This window comes from Oryctolagus cuniculus, chromosome 1, assembly GCF_051225735.1.
Source record: "Oryctolagus cuniculus isolate XC-2025 breed Fujian yellow rabbit chromosome 1, ASM5122573v1, whole genome shotgun sequence".
Taxonomy (NCBI): domain Eukaryota; kingdom Metazoa; phylum Chordata; class Mammalia; order Lagomorpha; family Leporidae; genus Oryctolagus; species Oryctolagus cuniculus.
Genome location: NC_142867.1, coordinates 161,740,244 through 161,758,393, shown reverse-complemented (window position 1 = coordinate 161,758,393; position 18,150 = coordinate 161,740,244). Strand labels below are relative to the sequence as shown.

Sequence of the window (18,150 nt, the reverse complement as noted above, 5' to 3'; positions counted from 1 at the left end):
AGGGCAGGGCTAGGCCAAAGCCCTGGAGCTTCTTCCAGGTCTCCCATGTGGGTGGCAAGGCCCCAAACACTTGGGCCATCTTCTGCTGTCCTTCCCAGGACATTAGCAGGGAGCTGGATCAAAAGTAGAGCAGCCAGGACATGAACCATCACTCATATGGGATGCTGGTGTTGCAGGCAACAGCTTTACTTGCTATGCCACAACGCCAATACCTCATCACTGATTTTCAAACCCTGTTTTAAATGGAAGGTCCAGGGCCAAAATGAAGACTAGCAAGGTTTAACAATTCTTTCACCCATCCAACAGTTCTTTTGAATGTTCCAGGCTGTAGGAGGCACCAGGATGGAGAATAGAGACACAAAGTAACAAAACCAAAACAAACAAACAAAAAATCACCCTCATTGCTCTTGGAGACGATTTCTGATACTTAAATTTCTTTTCCTGAAAAATGGAGATAATGACTTCTATTGTTCCCAGGTTTTGTCTCAGTTAAATAAGGAAATATGTAAGGTTTTAGCAGAATGTTCAATACTAACTGACTGTTGGTAATTCAGTAGAAAGATGACCAGATGAGTGCTGCCACTGTTAGACAAAAAAAAAAAAAAAAAAAAATTAAAAAAAAAAAGCATTTTGTCTTGATTTGAATAGAGAAATACTTTCAGAGGGAAATATAAAATTTTATTACATCTCCCACTGCCAACATGACCATCCTAATATTTTTTTTTGTTAGGGATCTTAACAAAAGAAGTGTCTGGCTGTCTCAGCTCCACTTCTCACACCCTCCAGAAGAGTCCAGCTTGCCAGACGGTCCTTCGCATGGGGCTTTTGTGCGGCAAAACTGGTAGGAAAGCTGGCGGGAGAGCAGAGGAAGCAGAGGGAGTTAGGGCCGGGGAGGTCGGGATGCTGGGGAAAGGCGCGTAGGGATTTCCTGTGGGGTACTTCCGAGGTGGGCAAGAGCTGGAGGCGCTCAGAGAGGCGCGGGTGCTGATGTGTTCTCGGAAGACAAGGAAGTATCTTGACTTTGCTTAGTGGCTTTCTTTCGGATGCCAGATTGGGTTTCCTTGGTTGAGAGACTGCTTTGAAACTGGCCCACATGGATGACCGTCTTTTGAACACGGCAGGTCTATTACACCTGCCAAAGAAAACACTGTAACATCAGAAATACTATAAGACACTGTAACTTCATGAGAATTCTTCCAGTTGTGTGCGCCTGACTGCCATGCAATATGCTGGTGACAACACGTTTTGCAGGTCCTGGTTCCAGGACGATGTTTATTGCATTTCTCACGAGTGAGAGCACCTGGAGGTGCCGTGTCTTTGCTGGACACCTCGGAGTGTCAAATTCTCTCACAGAATAATGAAGACATCCGTGGAGTTGGGAGGAGAAGAATGGAATCTGAGAGCTGGAAAAAATGCCAAAGAGATGTAAAATCTCAGATTTGTAGAGAAATTTACATTTGGAAACCCTATTGCAAAAATTCTGCAGAGGTCTTTACTGGAAGAGTGTTATAATGTTCTTAAATCGAGTTTATGATTTTATGTGTTACTGCAAAGTGTCCTGCTAATTCATCTGTACATAAGCAGTAGCCAACAAACAATTATGGGTGCATAAATATTGGGAAGATACAATGGGGAAAATGTTCACATTGAGAAAGCTATGTGTTTCTTAGAAACTAGGGGTATGCTGCCATTATTTCACATTAATGGTAGAACATTGTGGTTCAGGGCACTGAAACTAGCATTCCCTGAGGACAAAAATCTGAGCACCACTGTCTTAAAAATAGAAGTGGTCAGCAGAGATCGGGGTGGGTGCCGTGTCGGTTGCAGTAGCTGCTGCTGTGCTGAGTGGGATCAGTGCCCACTTGTTATGGTGGACGTTTGGGAACCAGCTTTTTCACTTTCAGGCATTCCTTCTGTTATTTTCCCCACAGGAATCTAATGTCTTATGGTGCCATCAGCTTTCGATCAGAATGTCTTAGCCACCTGCTCTGCCAACACTGTTCTGATCAAAACCTCGACGTTTTAACTGGTTCATATGGATTGCTGTGGGTGTAGGTTATGCCGAATTACACAGCTTGATAACCTTTCCTTTACAGAGCACGTAGGAAAGTTCAGATAAACTACAAAAATGTCCTTTGAAGTGGATCGTGCTTGCAACAAATAAATAAAAATAAACAAGGAAATTATCGCTTGTTAAAAATGAAGAATTGACATTCGAGTGAAAGGTTAAGTAGTCGGACCCTGTGGGAGGTTAAGTGGAGGATGGTTTCACTCATTTCACATCTTGTATTAAGAAAGCTTCAGGCACCCTTGAAGTCCCTACATAACATGAAGCCCCCAGAAAATCTATAAATTTGTCCACCAGCTTAGGGCAACAAAACAGACTTTTATTAATGGTTTATTTATTCATTTTTATTTATTTGAAAGAGAGAGAGATGTGTAATCCACTGACTTACTCCCCAGATACCTGCAACAGCCAGGGCTGAGCCAGACTGAAGCCAGGGGCCAGGAACTACATCCAGGTCTCCCACGACTCAAGTACCAGAACCATCATCCACTGCCTCCCGGTATGCCCATGAACAGGAACCTGTGTTGGAAATGGAGGCAGAACTTGATCCCAAGCACTCTGATATGGGATGTAGGCATCCCAGGTGGTGGCTTAACATGTTGTGCCACAGTGCCCACCCAAACTAGAAATTTTTTGGTTTCAATTTAGGTATTGGTGAGGGAAAAAAATTCCCCTAATGATTTGTAACCACAGGGATGTCCTCATGTAGATTATGGTTTCAAATGTACATAATTCGCATGACCCAGGAAACCCCCAGCTGAGAAGTCAAGATCCAGTTGGTACTGGTGGTTGTTACCCCTGTTGACTGGAAGTGGATTCAGAGCCTCTCTGTTGGATACACACTGTGGTGAGGCCCCAGAGCTTAGTGGCTGGATCTGCTAGAGACTAGGAGTAAGTTTTAAAAAATGATTAAGACTTAAATGAAAGAATGGAAAAATGTAGAAAGAACAGTTATGAAAAATGAATAGGATAAATAAAAAATTAATGAAAACATCTTCCACACATTTAAACTTAGTCCATGAAATGAAAAACTCAAAGAGCAGTAAAGTAAGTAAAATGCAGCTGAAAAGAGCATTAGCAAACTGGAAAATAGATGGGAGGAAATTACTAAAGTGATAGCACAGAGAGATAAAGAGAGTGCAAATATTTAAATAAGGTTTAGAAACTGTATTTAGAGAGCAAGAGGGTCTCGGTACATTTAATGGGGCTTTCAGAAGACAGAATAAATACTAAAAAGAGGCACTGTGCAAAGCAGGACTCTTGGACACATCCCATTGTAAGTGTAGAGTACAAAAGGCAAAGATAAACTAGAGAAATTCTATCACTGAAAATACCAAGAAACGACGGCCAAATTCCATCTCAACAAGCACCACTTATCTTTTATGTAAACTGTTGCTTGCACTAAAATAAACCAGGCCTCCTTAAAGACATGGAGAATTTCAGATCTGCCCCAGAAGTAACCAAAATGAACCTGGAACATGAACAGCAAGGAGCTGTGAGACTATGACGGTCATGTCAAAATGTACTTGAAGTGATTTCAGTAAAATTATGGCCTTTAGAAATGGTAATGCATGCTAAGGAAGCGAACCACGTGCCATCGACTTGATACCCTCCCAAATCATGACTGGGAAAGCGATGAAGGTGTGATAATAAACATCTGAAGCTGAGCAAATCATTTGCCAGTTGAAACAGGAATGCAAATTATGTTCTCAAAACTGAATAAGGCGCCCACTTTTTGTTCGTTTTATTTCCAACATTCAAGAATGATTAAAACCATGTAAGGGGTAGGCATTTGGCACAGTGGTTAAGTTGCTCTTTGAGACGCCCACATTCCATATTGGAGTCCCTAGGTTCTAGTCCTTCCTCTGCTTCCAAAGCCACTTCCTGATAATGTACACCCTAGGAGGCAGCAGGTGACGGCTCAAGTACTTGGGTCCTTGCCACCCATATGGGAGACCCAGACAGGCTCCTGGCTTTGGTCTGACCCAACCCTGGATGTTGCAGGCACTTAGGGAGTGGACTGACAGATGGAAGATCTCTCTCTCTCTGTTTTTCTGTCTCTCTGCCTTTCAAAATAAAATGAAAAGAAAGAAATAAAAATTATTTTAAAAATAACATAAGAATATTACATTAGAAATACCACAATGGGAAATTACCATTTAAAATGGATTCAAGTAAGCACACACAAATTGAAGAAGTTGTGGGACTAATGGGGGAAATGCAGAGTTAGAAAATACCAATAATTCCTCTTGAAATCATTTGTTCTGGTATGTTTGGAGGTGGTTGTTTAAGTTGTTTTCTTGATCTTTCTTTAAATACTCATCTCTTACCAAGAGCTTTTTCCTTTTAGAAACAAAATGTAATCTTTATGGTCATCAAAAAGCATATCCTTATGAAGTGGTATTGTTCAGAAATAACATTCTAGAAATCTTTGAAAAACAAATCTGTAATAATTCAGGGGTCAAGGAAGAAATTATAATGAAAAGCATAATTATTTATAATTGAGTAATCAATAAAATTAAAAACCAAGGGAAATAGCAACATAAGTAAATGCAGCAGAAAGGAACATGAAGTAATTATATAAAAGAACACAAATTAATAAAATTTAAAACACAAATACTGTTGGGGCTTGAGAGAAGCAAATAAATGACTCCTGTATTACCTGCTGAACTCTGAATGCAGTGAGAGATCAGAAGAGAGTCTTGCACAGGAAAGCTAGTTATCTCAGCTCTTGATGGTAAATTACGCTGGAGGATGTACAAGAAGCAAGATCCAAACAAGTTCACCAACAGTCCCCACACAGCCGGCCTCTGTGGAACCTGGAACTCCGCAAGAGGAAGAAGCAGACAGACACACACAGAGCTGTTACCTTGCACTGATCTGGGGATGGGAAGACATTTGGTTCCCCACGCTTAGCATTTTTGGTAGTTTACATCAAATCAGTCACAAAATAAGGACCAATGGTTGACATCCAACAGTGGATAATGAAGTTTACCTTCATACAAAGGGTAAGGACTGGGGAGAGAAATCAGGATATAGGGAAATCTGTTCCAAATAAACCTTAGGAGTAGAGAATAAGTACTTATTTCTGTCAAATACAACACAGAGGAGCAACCCAATCAATTATATTACGTTTAATAAAATGGTGCATTTGGGGCAATTGAAAAGTAAAATTAAAAGGAGAGCAATAAAGCCCGAGTATGGACTCTGTACAAATATATTTGAAAAATTAGCCTAAAGGACAACTTTCTGGGAAAATAAAATTTTGAATAAGTGAATCAGGAAGAAATAGAAAACCAAATGGACTTATAATGGTTAAAGAAATTGAATCTAAAATTGTATAAGTAATCTATCCTACTCCTGAAAAAAGAGAAGGAAGATGAGGAGAAAACAGTGGAAGAGAAGATTTTGTACCCGTTTAAGGCAAGATTCATGGAAGAAATGGAAAGACTTTGATACTTCAACTACAAAAAGCCACGGAGTTCTAGACTAAGCTCCCTGCCACAAAGGGTTGTATTTTTCAGAGCAAAGATGATCCTTTATAGATGATACTTCTTTTTGAATGGTAGAGCTACCCAAAAATAGGAGGAGACAGAGAGAGATCTTCCATTCGTTGGTTCACTCCCCAAGTGGCTACAATGGCCAGGGCTGGAGCAGGCCAAAGCCAGGAGCCAAGAACTCCATCCAGGTCTCCCACTTGGGTGGCAGGGGCCCAAGTACTTGAGCCATTTCCTGTGGCTTTCCAGGTGCATTAGCATGGAGCTGGTTTGGAAGTGGAGCAACTGGGACTCAAACTGGTGCTCATATGGGATGCTGGTGTTGCAGGCAGCAGCTTAACCAGCTGGGCCACAACACCAGGGCTCTGGACGTTACTTCTGAATTGCCAGGCTGCCTCCAGATTTCTTCCCCATCCCCTACTGTCCAGCATGTTGTACTCAGGTAACCCTGAAGATCCCTAAAACCATGTCCACGGGCAGCTCTGTGCAGATGCAGTCTTTGTACTGCTGGTCTGCTTGTGGGGTTCTGGGATGTAATTGTGAACTGCCATCAGGGTCCTCATCCTTTCAGTTTCTGGAAGTCTTGAATGTTGGGTAAGCATGGGGCAGTGTGTGGCTTGCAGGTCACGGATGCAGGACAGTGGTGTGCTCGTGCCCTTGGCTGCCTGTTTCTTTACTCCAGGTAGCATGGCAACCATCTCCTCCTTGAGGCTGGCTGGCTCTCCACCCTGTTCACCAACAGTGGACTTTCCACATCACCCCCAAAGACCTCCTGTTTAATGAGACATTTTTTCCCTCTTTCTGCATAGAACTCACTTTGCAAAGAGTTTCATTTCTTTGTTTTAAGTCAAAACCCATACTGAAGGGCGTCATTTCTGGAGGAATGACACCTCAAGCCATACAATGCTTGTGAATGACATACAATACTAGTGAATGACATTTGAGGAAGGCGTGAAGATGGCATTTGAAAGAGGCGAGAAAGACTGACTCTTACCTTGGATCAGGCATCCCCACAAAACCTCAAAGGATGGATGCAGGGAGAGGCAGAAGATGTGGAAGTTATGCTTCTTTATTTAGTTAATTTTGTATTAATATAAAGAGCAGATTTCATGTATTTCATAAATACAATCCTAACATAATCATGCTTCCCTCACTCCCTCCTTCTCTCCTTCCCTCAGTCTCCCCTCCTTCTTTCCATTCTTATTTTTTCCTTTAATGTTTCCAATAACATAATTTCAGTTTGCATTATAATCGCAGGCTCAATGCACCACTAACCATAATATTCAACTCATAAAAAGTAGATAGACCATAGGTCCCAGGGCTATAGACAAGAGCTATAAACAATAATCAAATCGTAAGATGTCAGTTTCATCTTAAACATTGCTTTTTGTGTTCTGTATTAACTATCACATGTCAGAGAAAACATATATTTGGGGACTGGCTTATTTCACTTAGCATTATGGTCTCCAGTCACATACATTTTGTTACAAAACACAGGTTTTCATTCTTCTTAATGGCTGAGTAGTATTCTCTGTGTGTGTGTGTGTGTGTGTGTGTGTATGTATAAAATCTTTTTAAATTTGTTTTTAAATGTTCATTTATTTGCAAGTCAGAGTTACAGAGATACAGGGATATGCAGATGAGGGAGGGGAGATTTTCCAATCTTCCCAATCACTGGTTTACTCCCCAAGTGGCTGCATTGGCCATCACTAGGCCAGACTGAAGCCAGGAGCCAGGGGCTTCATTCAGGTCTCCCACATGGTGGGCAGGGGCCCAAATACTTTGGCCATCTTCTGCTGCTTTCCCCAGGCCATTAGCAGGGAGCTGGGTCAGAAATTGATAAGCCAGAGCTTGAACCAGCACCCATTGCCATTGTTGCAGGCAATGGTCTACCTGTTATGTGACAATGCCAGCCCATATTTTCTTTATCCAGTCATCAGTTGATGAATATCTGGGTTGATCCCATATCTTAGCTATTGTGAATTAAGCTACTATACAAATAACTCTTTCATGTACTGATTTTATTTCCTTTGAATAAATTCCCAGGAGTGGGATGGCTGGGTCTTATAGCGGATCTATTTTCAGACATCTGAGGAATCTCCATATTGTCTTCCATAATGGTTGAACTAGTTTACATTTCCATCAAAGGTGTGTTATGGTATCATTTCCTCCACATCCTTGCAATATTTAATATTTTTTGATTTTGGGGTGATAGACATTCTTAGTGGATGCGGTGAAACCTTATTGGGATTTTTATTTGCATTTCCCTGATGGCTAGTGATTCTGACAGTTTTTTCATGTGTCTGTTGACCATTTGTATGTCATCCTTTGAAGGATGCCTGTTTATGTCCTTTGCTCATTTCTTTACTGAATTGTTTGTTTTGTTGCTGTTGCATTTCTTGAGCTCTTTATATATATCCTGGATATTAATGCTTTATCAGATGCATAGTTTGCAGATATTTTCTCCCATTCTGTCAGTTGCTTCTTCACTTTGTTGAATGGTTGAATGTTTCCTTTGCTATGCAGGAGCTTCTTAACTTGCTGTTATCCCATTTGTCTATTTTTGCCTCTATTGCCTGTGCTTCTGGTGTCTTACCCAAGAAGTCTTTGCCTATGCAGATGTCTTGCAGAGTTTCTTCAATGTTTTCTTCTAGTAATTTAATGGTATAAGGTCATGTATTTAGATCCTTGATCCATTTTGAGTTGATTTTTGTATAAGGTGTAAGGTAGGGGTCTTTTTTTCATACTTCTCCAAGCAGAGATCCAGTTTACTCAGCACCATTTGTTGAAAAGACTGTCCCTTTCTCCAAGGAATGATCTTAGCTCGTTTGTCAGAGCTAAGTTCGTTGTAGATGAGTCAGTAATTCCTGAAGTTTCTATTCTGTTCCATTGGTTTGCATGTCTATTTTTGTGCCAGTACCAGGCTGTTTTGATTATAAATTATGTGTGTTATGTCTTGAAACCTGGTATTGTTATGCATGTGGCTTTGTTTTGTTGTTTAAGATTACTATTCAAGGTCTTTGTGTTTCTATATGAATTTTAGCATCTTTTTTTTCTGGATCTGAGAAGAATGTCCTTATTATTTTGATTGGGATCTCATTTAATCTTAAATTGCTTTGGGTAGTATGGACATTTTGATGATATTAGGTCTTAAAAATCTACAAACATGGAAGATTTTTTTCCATTTTTTGTCTTCTATTTCTTTTCTTTTTTAAAAGATTTATTTATTTGAAAGTCAGAGTTACAGAGAGAGAGAGCGAGAGAGAGAGAGAGACTGATTTTCAATCCTTTGGTTTATGCCCCAAGTGGCTGCAATGGCCAGGTCAGAGCCAGGCTACAACCAGGAGCCAGGTGCTTCATCCAGGTCTCTCACATGGATGACAGGGGTCCAAGCACTTGGTCCATCCCCCACTTGTCTCCATTAGCAGGGAGTTGGATTGGAAGTGGAGCAGTTGGAACCATGTGAGATGCCAACATCTCAGGTGGTGGCTTTACCCACTGCACTACCACGATACTGGCCCTATTTCTTAATGTTTTGTCATTTTCATTGTAGAGCTCTTTCATATCCTCATTTAAGTTTATTCCAAGGCATTTAAATTGTTTTGTATAAATTGATGAATAAAAAGCATATGGTTATCTCAATAGATGCAGATAAAGCATTCCATAAAATACAACATCCTCTCATAATAAAAAAAAACCTTAATCAAATTAGATCTAGAAGGAACATATCTCACCACAGTCAAGACAATATATGACACACCCATAACGAGCAACATATTGAATGGGGAAAAGCATTTCCACTGAGATCTGGAACCAAAACAAGATGCCTACTTCACCACTGCTGTTCAGTATAGTTCTGGAAGTTTTAGCCAGGGCCATTAGCAAGAAAAATAGCTTAAAGGATTACAAGTTGGAAAGGAGATAGTCAAAATTATCCCTATTTTCAGATAGTATGATCCTTTAAATAGGGAAACCAAAGACTCCACTAAGAGATTATTGGAACTCATAAGAGAGGTTGGCAGAGTTGCAGGTTATAAAATCAACATGTAAAAATCAATAGCATTTGTATACACAAATGATGCCATGGCTGAGAAAGAACTTGTAAGATTAGTCCCATTCACAATAGCAAGTGATGTTGTTGATGAACTTCTTTAATGAGGACTCAAGGCAGGTTTCATCTGATGCCTTCCCAACACATCTAAATGGGAACTCCAGAGCCTACAATTCCAATTAAATGCCACATTCTTCAATGCCAGCAGGAAGAGAATTTAGGACTGCTTGGAGCTGTCTTCCTACTCCCAATCCCTCCCTTCTTTCCAGCTTCTCAGGCCCACCTGCTGCCGTGCAAAAGCCAACACCTGAAGAGGAGAGGAAGGGAGATGCTCATGCTTTCCTAAGCAGCCTGTGCAATTTTACCGTGTGTCCAAGAGGAAATGAACACAGGGAAACATCCCATGCCCTGTGCTGGGACCCACCCAGGGCCCTGGCCACCCCTGGAGTTCCCATGAGTCGTCACAAAGGAAGCTGACTACAGCAGACACATGGCCTCTCCTTGGAACCGAAGAAGGGAGAAAAGGGGATAAAGAGGACTTTCTTTTTCCTAAAGGTCAACACTTGTCTGCTGTGGCATTTACACATTAATGTGAATTAATTGATCATGGAAAGTTGGAAAAATAATCATACCCTATGAGAGAATGGGAAAAGGGGTGCATTTAGGGAGAGATGGAGAAAAGTGTAGAGGGTTTGCTGTGCTCAGTCTTCAAGGCCTCAAAGCTAATAGGTGGCAGAGATACGTATCAAATCCCTCTGGATTGAAAGTTCACCCCGGGTGACACAAAAGGGTGTCTAAGGAAGAACTGAATGCCTCACTGCCTAGGTTCTTATCTCACCCAGAACTGCTTGAAAATAACTTCCTGGAATAGAGCTGACCCAGTTCTTGGGAAAAAGCAGACAGAGATGTTTCATTTTATTTGAAGTTGCAATAAACATGTTGGGAAATGTCTTGAAAGAGCCAGTTTCTAGCACTTCGTTCATGTTTCCCGTTGAAACACTGGATGAAAAGATGGAATGCATCATTATACCTGACAGTCCAACACTGCATATTTCAAATGCCTCCTCATTGTACAAGCTGTTCTGTGTTGCCCAAAAAGATTTCACGTGGCTCCGTTGCCTTCTGAAGAAGTTGATGATTGTTCAAAGTGTGGAGGAAGGCATTTTGAGTCTCTAAAAAGGCAAGTCCACCACATTACCACCCGCAAGTTGCGCTAACTGGAATGCCATGTATGCAGTCAGTGTGTAGAGATACAGTAAGATGGCACACCTTGTCACTTGTTTCCAAGAACGAAAGAGGACTGACCTGAATTTCCTCCAGAGAGAGGCCTCCTGCACTGTCCTGTTGTCAACTGAGAAACGTGTGTCCAGGATCCCCTCCCCTGTAACGATTCTGAGTTGGAGTTGGCCTGAAGTGACGTTGCCCAAGGTTTAGGAGGTGCGAGCAAGGTGGCTGCCTTTGGTCTGTGGAGGCAGGTGTTGGCTAGAGATGAAGAGAGGCATCCTGAAAAAGTTGTTGTTAAGTGGTCTACTCCCCTTTGATTCCAGTTAGCACCATCCCTCCCCATCAGGCGCTCGGGTACTGAAAAGCCATTTCAAAGATGGCACAGACTATTGGAAATCAACCTGATGGAACAAACCAACGTCTGTTCCATGATAATTGATAAGAATAAACACTTATTTATTGTTTTCTCTGTACAGCCATTATGCTGTATGCTTTACGTCCCATGTCTCACCTAGTCCTTGCAACAGCTGTCTGAAGAGGGCACTGTGATGACCCCCATTTTACAGATGAAGAAACTGAGATACTGAGACATTAAGCAACTTGTTCATATTTTATAAGTGGAAGGGGAAAGGCCAGAATATCAGGCTTCCCCAAAACTCAGTTTCTCTTTGGTCATGGTCCAGTTGCCTCGACACAGTCTCATTTTCCACATCTGTCAGGTGAAGAATTGTATGGGGTGACCACTCAAGTCCCGCTGGGCACCTGCTGTCTTACTCTGCTTTCTTTGTGTTTGGGAGTGATTGTCACCCAGCAGTACATGATGTCACCCACTTAAAGGTCCTTCATCAAAAATCTCCCTGGAAACTCATGGCAGCTGATTTCATCCTGCCTTCCTCTCTGGAAGTGAGAGCTCTGGAGAAGCACTGTGTTCATCCCTGGGTCTTTTCATTCAGCGCCAGAATACAAAGGAAGCCAAGGAAGAAGTGTGACTCTGTGGACCGGTGCTTGTCTTTACACAGATCTTCTCGGGAAAGTCCTCAAAGGGAATGTCTGAATTTTCCAGCCACCTGGGCATGTTTTAGGCCCCCACGTTGCAGTGTGTTACAGAATCGCAGCACTCCCTGTCACTAGGTTCATGTAATGTAACTTGTTCTTAGATGCCAAGGGCCTCTAATACTCCTGATTTTCATTTTGATGGGAAGAAGGAGCTGGGAAGCTGTGCTGAGAACAAGGAGGCAATAGGAGACCAGCTAGCATTCCACATCACCCTGGGAAATGCCTGGCCAGGCCCACAGCTGGGGAAACGTGTAGAGACTCGAGTTCAGCAGATTGCCCAGCCCACCCCTCGCCTGAGCTCCACATTGACAACTGCGGTGAATGCTTCTCCGTTAGTGATATCCTCACTACTAACGATTTTCAAAGCCATTTCAGCTGGCAAGCTCAGCAATAGACTGTAAAAAAAAAAAAAAAAAAAAAAAAAAAAAAAAAAAAAAAAAAAAAAACTTTATTTATTTATTTGAAAAGGCAGAGTTACAGACAGAAAGGGAGAGAGGGGGTGGGGGGAAAAAGAGAGGGAGAGATCGGCCATCTGCTGGGGACTGGGCCTTGTAGAAGCCAGAAACCAGGAGTTTCACTGGGGTCTCCTGCTTGGGTAGCAGGGCCCCAAGTGCTTGGGCCCTCTTCTGCTGCCTTCGTAGGCACATTAGCAGGGAGCTGGATTGGAAGTGGAGCAGCCGGGACTCAAACCAGTGCTCACACAGGATGCTGGTATCCCAGGCAGCAGCTTAATGTGCTGTGCCACAGTGCCGGTCCCAAGCTATTTTTTCTAAAGTGAAGGACAGGTTGTGAAATCTGGGTCTTCCCATCACTGGGAAATAGACAAAGGGGCTAGTGGGCCTCTGTGAATTCCAAGGCCCACGTATCCCTTATTTGGAAGCGTTAGTCTCACCCATTTTCCAGATAGCACAAAGATTATTCTGCTGAGTGTCCAGGCTGCCATTCCAGCAGCTCTGCCACTTGGACCATATGACCCAGCAAATTAATTGCTTCTAGAAGCAAATTAGTTGGTAGAGCCTTTGGAAAGACCCCTTTCGGTGAGCCACCGGGTGTGTTTTAGGGTTTTGGAGCAGATCTATACCCACCTCTGCAGGCAATTCTTCTTCTGGGAAATAGTTTCAGGCTTATAACAGTGCTTGAAGAGACTGAACAGCGACCCATGACCACGGGTCACCCAGTTGACATGCAACCTGAGTCACCTGTCATTGACCCGGTCTTGTCCCACCCACCTTATCATAAAGTTGAGTGTGTGCAGCAACAGTTCATTGAGTAACATGTAACTGCGTATCAAGTGTGGCGATGCACTTCCTCATTGAGTTGCTTGGTTTTGACAGCTTTTTGAGACAGCTGGCCTGATAGAGTGGTGGGACAGCCTCTTAGGACCCAGTGACAGTGTCTGCTATGGGGCACTAAGTCCAGGGCCAGAGCACTACCCACCAGAGTGTTCTAAATTATTTCCCAATACATGACCGTGTTTCTCCCGCAGTCAGGATTTGTGTGTCCCAGAGTCCAAGGATAGAAATGGGAGTGGCTCCTCTCCCTACCATACCTAGTGACCCATAAGCAGGATTTCTCTTCCTGTCTCCTCTACTCCAGGCTCTGTTCATTTAGAGGTCTTCAATCCCAAGGGAGAAATGCCTTCACTGGGAGACACTGCAGTGTTTGTTTGTTTGTTTTTAAAACGAAAGCCTGCAGTGTTCTTCCAAATAGAAAGGTCTCTGTGCGTACTGCTTGGGGTGGCTGATCCTCACAACCAAGAATTGTGGGCAGGGAGGAGTACATCTGGAATGCAGGAGGTCCTCTAGGCTGTCCCTGTGTCCAGTGATAAAAGTTCATGGAAAATTAGATCAGTCCAGTACCACCAGGATTGCTAATGCCCCAGACCTTTCTGGATTGAAGGCTTTGGCCACCCCACATGCAAGATTAGACCAGGTATGCTGCTTGCTGGAGGAGGAGGAGTTATAGCACGGATAGTTAGAGACAAGTAGCGAGCACCAGCTGTGATCACATGAGCAGCTGCAGAAATGGGGACTGTGGTCTATGTGACAGTTCCTTCTGTGCTTTCACATGGACATGTTTGCAATATAGTATATACTAACCAAGATAGTTTTTTTTATAGATTTATTTTATTTATTTGAAAGAGTTATGGAGAGAGTTAGAGACAGAGAGGTCTTCCATCCGCTGGTCTACTCCCCAGATGGCTGCAATGGCCAGAGCTGCACTGATCCAAAGCCAGGAGCCAGGAGCTTCTTCCAGGTCTCCCACATGCGTACAGGGGCCCAAGGACTTGGGTCATCTTCTACTGCTATCCCAGGCCATAACAGAGAGCTGGATCGGAAATGGAGCAGCTGAAATGCCAGCCTTGCAGGTGGCAGCTTTACCCACTATGCCACAGTGCCGGCCCCCATCTTAAATTCTTATGCTAACACTGGAAATGCTAAAAGCAGTTAACCTTTGTTCTCAATGTTTAAGCTGAAGGCCATCAAGCGCAGTGTAACTTAGCTAAGAGAGAGTAGAACATCACCCAGGAGGGACAGAAGTGAGACAGGGTCTTTGTGCATCCTCTTTTGGAGGAGTTTGTATTTTTCTGCTGTAGGTAATTGCACCATGTGATGTGACATCATTAGGCTACTATTGTCTTTATTTGAAAATTCAACATAATTTTAAAAATATATATGAAGGGGCCGGTGCTGTGGCTTAGCGGGTAAAGCCACTGCCTGCACTGCTGGCATCCCATCCCTGTGATGGCTTAGACTTGCAACACCACCTCCTGCCATATTCCTTAACCTAAGTGTGTTCTTTATCCTCTCTCATTGCCCATCCCTCTTCCCAAATGTGTACTTAGCAGTTTTCTTATTGAGACCTTGAATTAGTTTCCTGGGACTGCCGTAAGCAAGCACCGCCACAAAAGGGAACGTATTGTCTCACAGCTCTGGATGCGGGGAGTCCAGGATGTGGTGGGGCTGGGGGCTGGCTCCTTCTGAGGGCAGTGAGGTGGAGCCTGTCCTCGGGCATGCCTCAGCTTGCAGATGGCAGTGTTCGCCCTGTGTCTTCTCACTCGGTATGTGCCTGTCGGTGTCTGAATTTCCTTTTTAGAAAGATACAGCCTTACTGGATTAAGGCCTGTCCTAGTGACCTTGTCTTGACTCGATCACCTTTAAGACTCAGTTTCCAAATAAGGTCATGTTCACGGGTTATGTCTTTTTTGTAGGGACACAATTCAGCCTTCAGTAGAACCCAAGATCCTACTTACTGTCTGATTGTTCCTTCTCTGTCCACCCTACCCCCACCACCATGTGACAGTCAGGAGAGCCATGACCCACATTCCTGACACTCATGCTTGGGATTATTTTATTTTATTTTTTAATAATTTTTTTTTTGACAGGCAGAATGGACAGTGAGAGAGACAGAGAGAAAGGTCTTCCTTTTTGCAGTTGGTTCACCCTCCAATGGCTGCTGCCAGCCAGCGCATCGCGCTAATCCGAAGCCAGGAGCCAGGTGCTTCTCCTGGTCTCCCATGGGATGCAGGGCCCAAGCACTGCACTCCCGGGCCACAGCACTCCCGGGCCGCAGCAGAGAGCTGGCCTGGAAGAGGGGCAACCGGGACAGAATCCGGCTCCCTGACCGGGACTAGAACCCGGTGTGCTGGCGCCGCAGGAGGAGGATTAGCCTAGTGAGCCGCAGCGCCAGCCGCTTGGGATTATTTTAAAAGTTGCATCTTGGGGAGCCAGCGCCGTGGCTCACTTGGCTAATCCTCCACCTGTGACACCGGAATCCTATATGGGCACCGGGTTCTAGTCCTGGCCACTCCTCTTCCAGTCCAGCTCTCTGCTGTGGCCCAGGAGGGCAGTGGAGGATGGCCCAAGTGATTGGGCTCCTGTACCCGCGTGGGAGACCAGGAGGAAGCACCTGGCTCCTGGCTTCGGATCGGCACAGCGCCGACTGTAGCAGCCATTTTGGGGGGTAAACCAACAGAAGGGAGACCTTTCTCTCTGTCTCTCTCTCTCACTATCTAATTCTACCTGTCACTAAGTAAAAAATAAAAAAATAAATAAAAATTGCATCTTGGGGCTGGCGCTGAGGCATAGCAGGTAAATCTGCTGCCTGTAGTGCGGGCATCCCATATGGGCATCAGAGTTCTGGCTGCTCCACTTCAAATCCAGCTCTCTACTAATGAGCCTGGGAAAGCAGTGGAAGATGGCCCAAGTGCTTGGGTGCCTGCACCCATGTGGGAGGCCCAGAGGAAGCTCCTGGCTCCTGGCTTTAGCCTGGCCCAGCCACGGCTGTTGCAGCCATTTGGGTAGTGAATTAGTGGATGGAAGACCTCTCTCTCTCTCTCCCTCTCTCGCTCACTGTGACTCTACCTTTTGAAAAAAAAAAATTAAAAACTTGGACCTCATCAATAAGTTACCATATGGTTGCTGGTTTGTTGCTTAATGAAATTGTCTCCTCTAGGGGTTTTAATTATAATGTAGACAAATGAAAAGCAGAATCCAAACTGAGGTGGCTGGGATGCAGTTTCTATTTAACTTTATGTTAATATTCAGCATGGGGGTTGGCCGGCGCCGCGGCTCACTAGGCTAATCCTCCGCCTAGCGGCGCCGGCACACCGGGTTCTAGTCCCGGTCGGGGTGCCGGATTCTGTCCCGGTTGCCCCTCTTCCAGGCCAGCCCTCTGCTGTGGCCAGGGAGTGCAGTGGAGGATGGCCCAGGTGCTTGGGCCCTGCACCCCATGGGAGACCAGGAAAAGCACCTGGCTCCTGGCTCCTGCCATCAGATCAGCACGGTGCACCGGCCGCAGCGCGCCGGCCGCGGCGGCCATTGGAGGGTGAACCAACGGCAAAGGAAGACCTTTCTCTCTGTCTCTCTCTCTCACTGTCCACTCTGCCTGTCAAAAAAAAAAAAAAAAAAAAAATATTCAGCATGGGCTTCGACCTCATAGATCATGAAGTTAAGCGCAGGAGCCCTTAGGCCAGGCCCTGCTGCTCGCTGCTGCCAGAAAGGGTGTCTGGGGTCACCAGGGTGTGGAGCAAGCCCACAGATGCAGCTCTGCGGGCTGCTGCCGTGTCAGAAGGATCCCTGCTGTGGGCTCCCGTGTACCTCTGCTCAGAGAATGAGGCCGACTGTACAGGCAGTCTGTCTTCTGCCAAACGGAACAGGCGGCAATGATGACTGGAAGGGCTGATGGAGAACCCGGTCTGCAGGCTCCCAGCATGGGTGCAGGGCTGAGTTCCCGGGGGTCTGCAGCGGACACTGCTCTTGCTGCGTCCGCCTCCCGCGAGCCCAATCAGGGGCTGCCTTCAGCTGGGATGAGCATTTCCTATACACCTGGCAGTGCTGTCTCTTCTGCCTGAGGGCTTTCCCAGGCTAGGAGCTTGCTTGCCGGAGGGCAGAGTAGGCTGTCACAGCCAGAGCCTTAACACCGCAAGCCTCAGCCAGTGAAGGCAAGCGTGATGGGTAGGCACCCTGCTTCTTCAGCCCGCGGCAGCAGATCCCCATTCTGTTCCTCACTGAGTCTCAGGGGGTCCCGGGGAATCTGACAGGCGGTTGTCCACAGTGCTGCCCACCCACGTGCCCTTCAGTGGGCTGCTTCCCCTCTCTGCCTGATGTCCTCATGCTTCTCCCCACGACTGCCTGCAAAGTTAACTGCTTAACCCACGTCCTCGGCTCAGGGGCTACTTTCGAGGGAAGCCCAATGCAGTCAGGGCTTAGAAATCCCTGGAACTATGTGCAAAAGTGTGTGTGTGCCTCTGCATTTTTCTGGGGGAGGGTACCCAGACTTTATCAGACCCCCTAAAACCCTTCTTCCAAACCCCAAAAGGATAAGAACCATAGCTAATCATTTCACAAATCAAAGCAGTTCTTTTTTTAAAAAAAAGATTTATTTATTTGAGAGGCAGAATTACAGACAGAGGGAGAGACAGAGAGAGCAGTCCTCTATCTGCTGGTTCACTCCCTAAATGGCCGCAACACTTGGAGCTGGGCTGATCTGGAGCTGGGAGCTAGGAGCTTCATCCAGGCCTCCCATGTGGGTGCAGGGGCCCAAGTGGTTAGGCCATCTTCTACTGCCTTCGTAGGCCATTAGCAGGGAGCTAGATTGGAAGTGGAGCAGCTGGGGCTCGAACCAGAACCCATATGGATGCTGGCACCGCAGGCGGAGGCTTAGCCTGCTATGCCACAGTGCAGGCCCCAGCAGTTCTTTCTTTAAGGTGTAATGGAATCCTTTCAGCCTGGGAACCCAAAAGCAATGGAGTC

The 18,150-nt window shown here is 44.9% G+C and overlaps 1 long non-coding RNA gene across 1 annotated transcript; it reads right to left on the bottom strand.

Moving 5' to 3' along the window:
• Positions 1-656: 656 nt before the first annotated feature.
• LOC138844146 (uncharacterized) lies at positions 657-5,014 on the bottom strand. Its single transcript, XR_011379664.2, has 2 exons — positions 4,731-5,014; positions 657-1,403 (listed from the first exon to the last, which is right to left on the bottom strand). It is a non-coding gene; the product is annotated as an uncharacterized LOC138844146 (long non-coding RNA).
• Between the last annotated feature and the right edge of the window lie 13,136 nt (positions 5,015-18,150).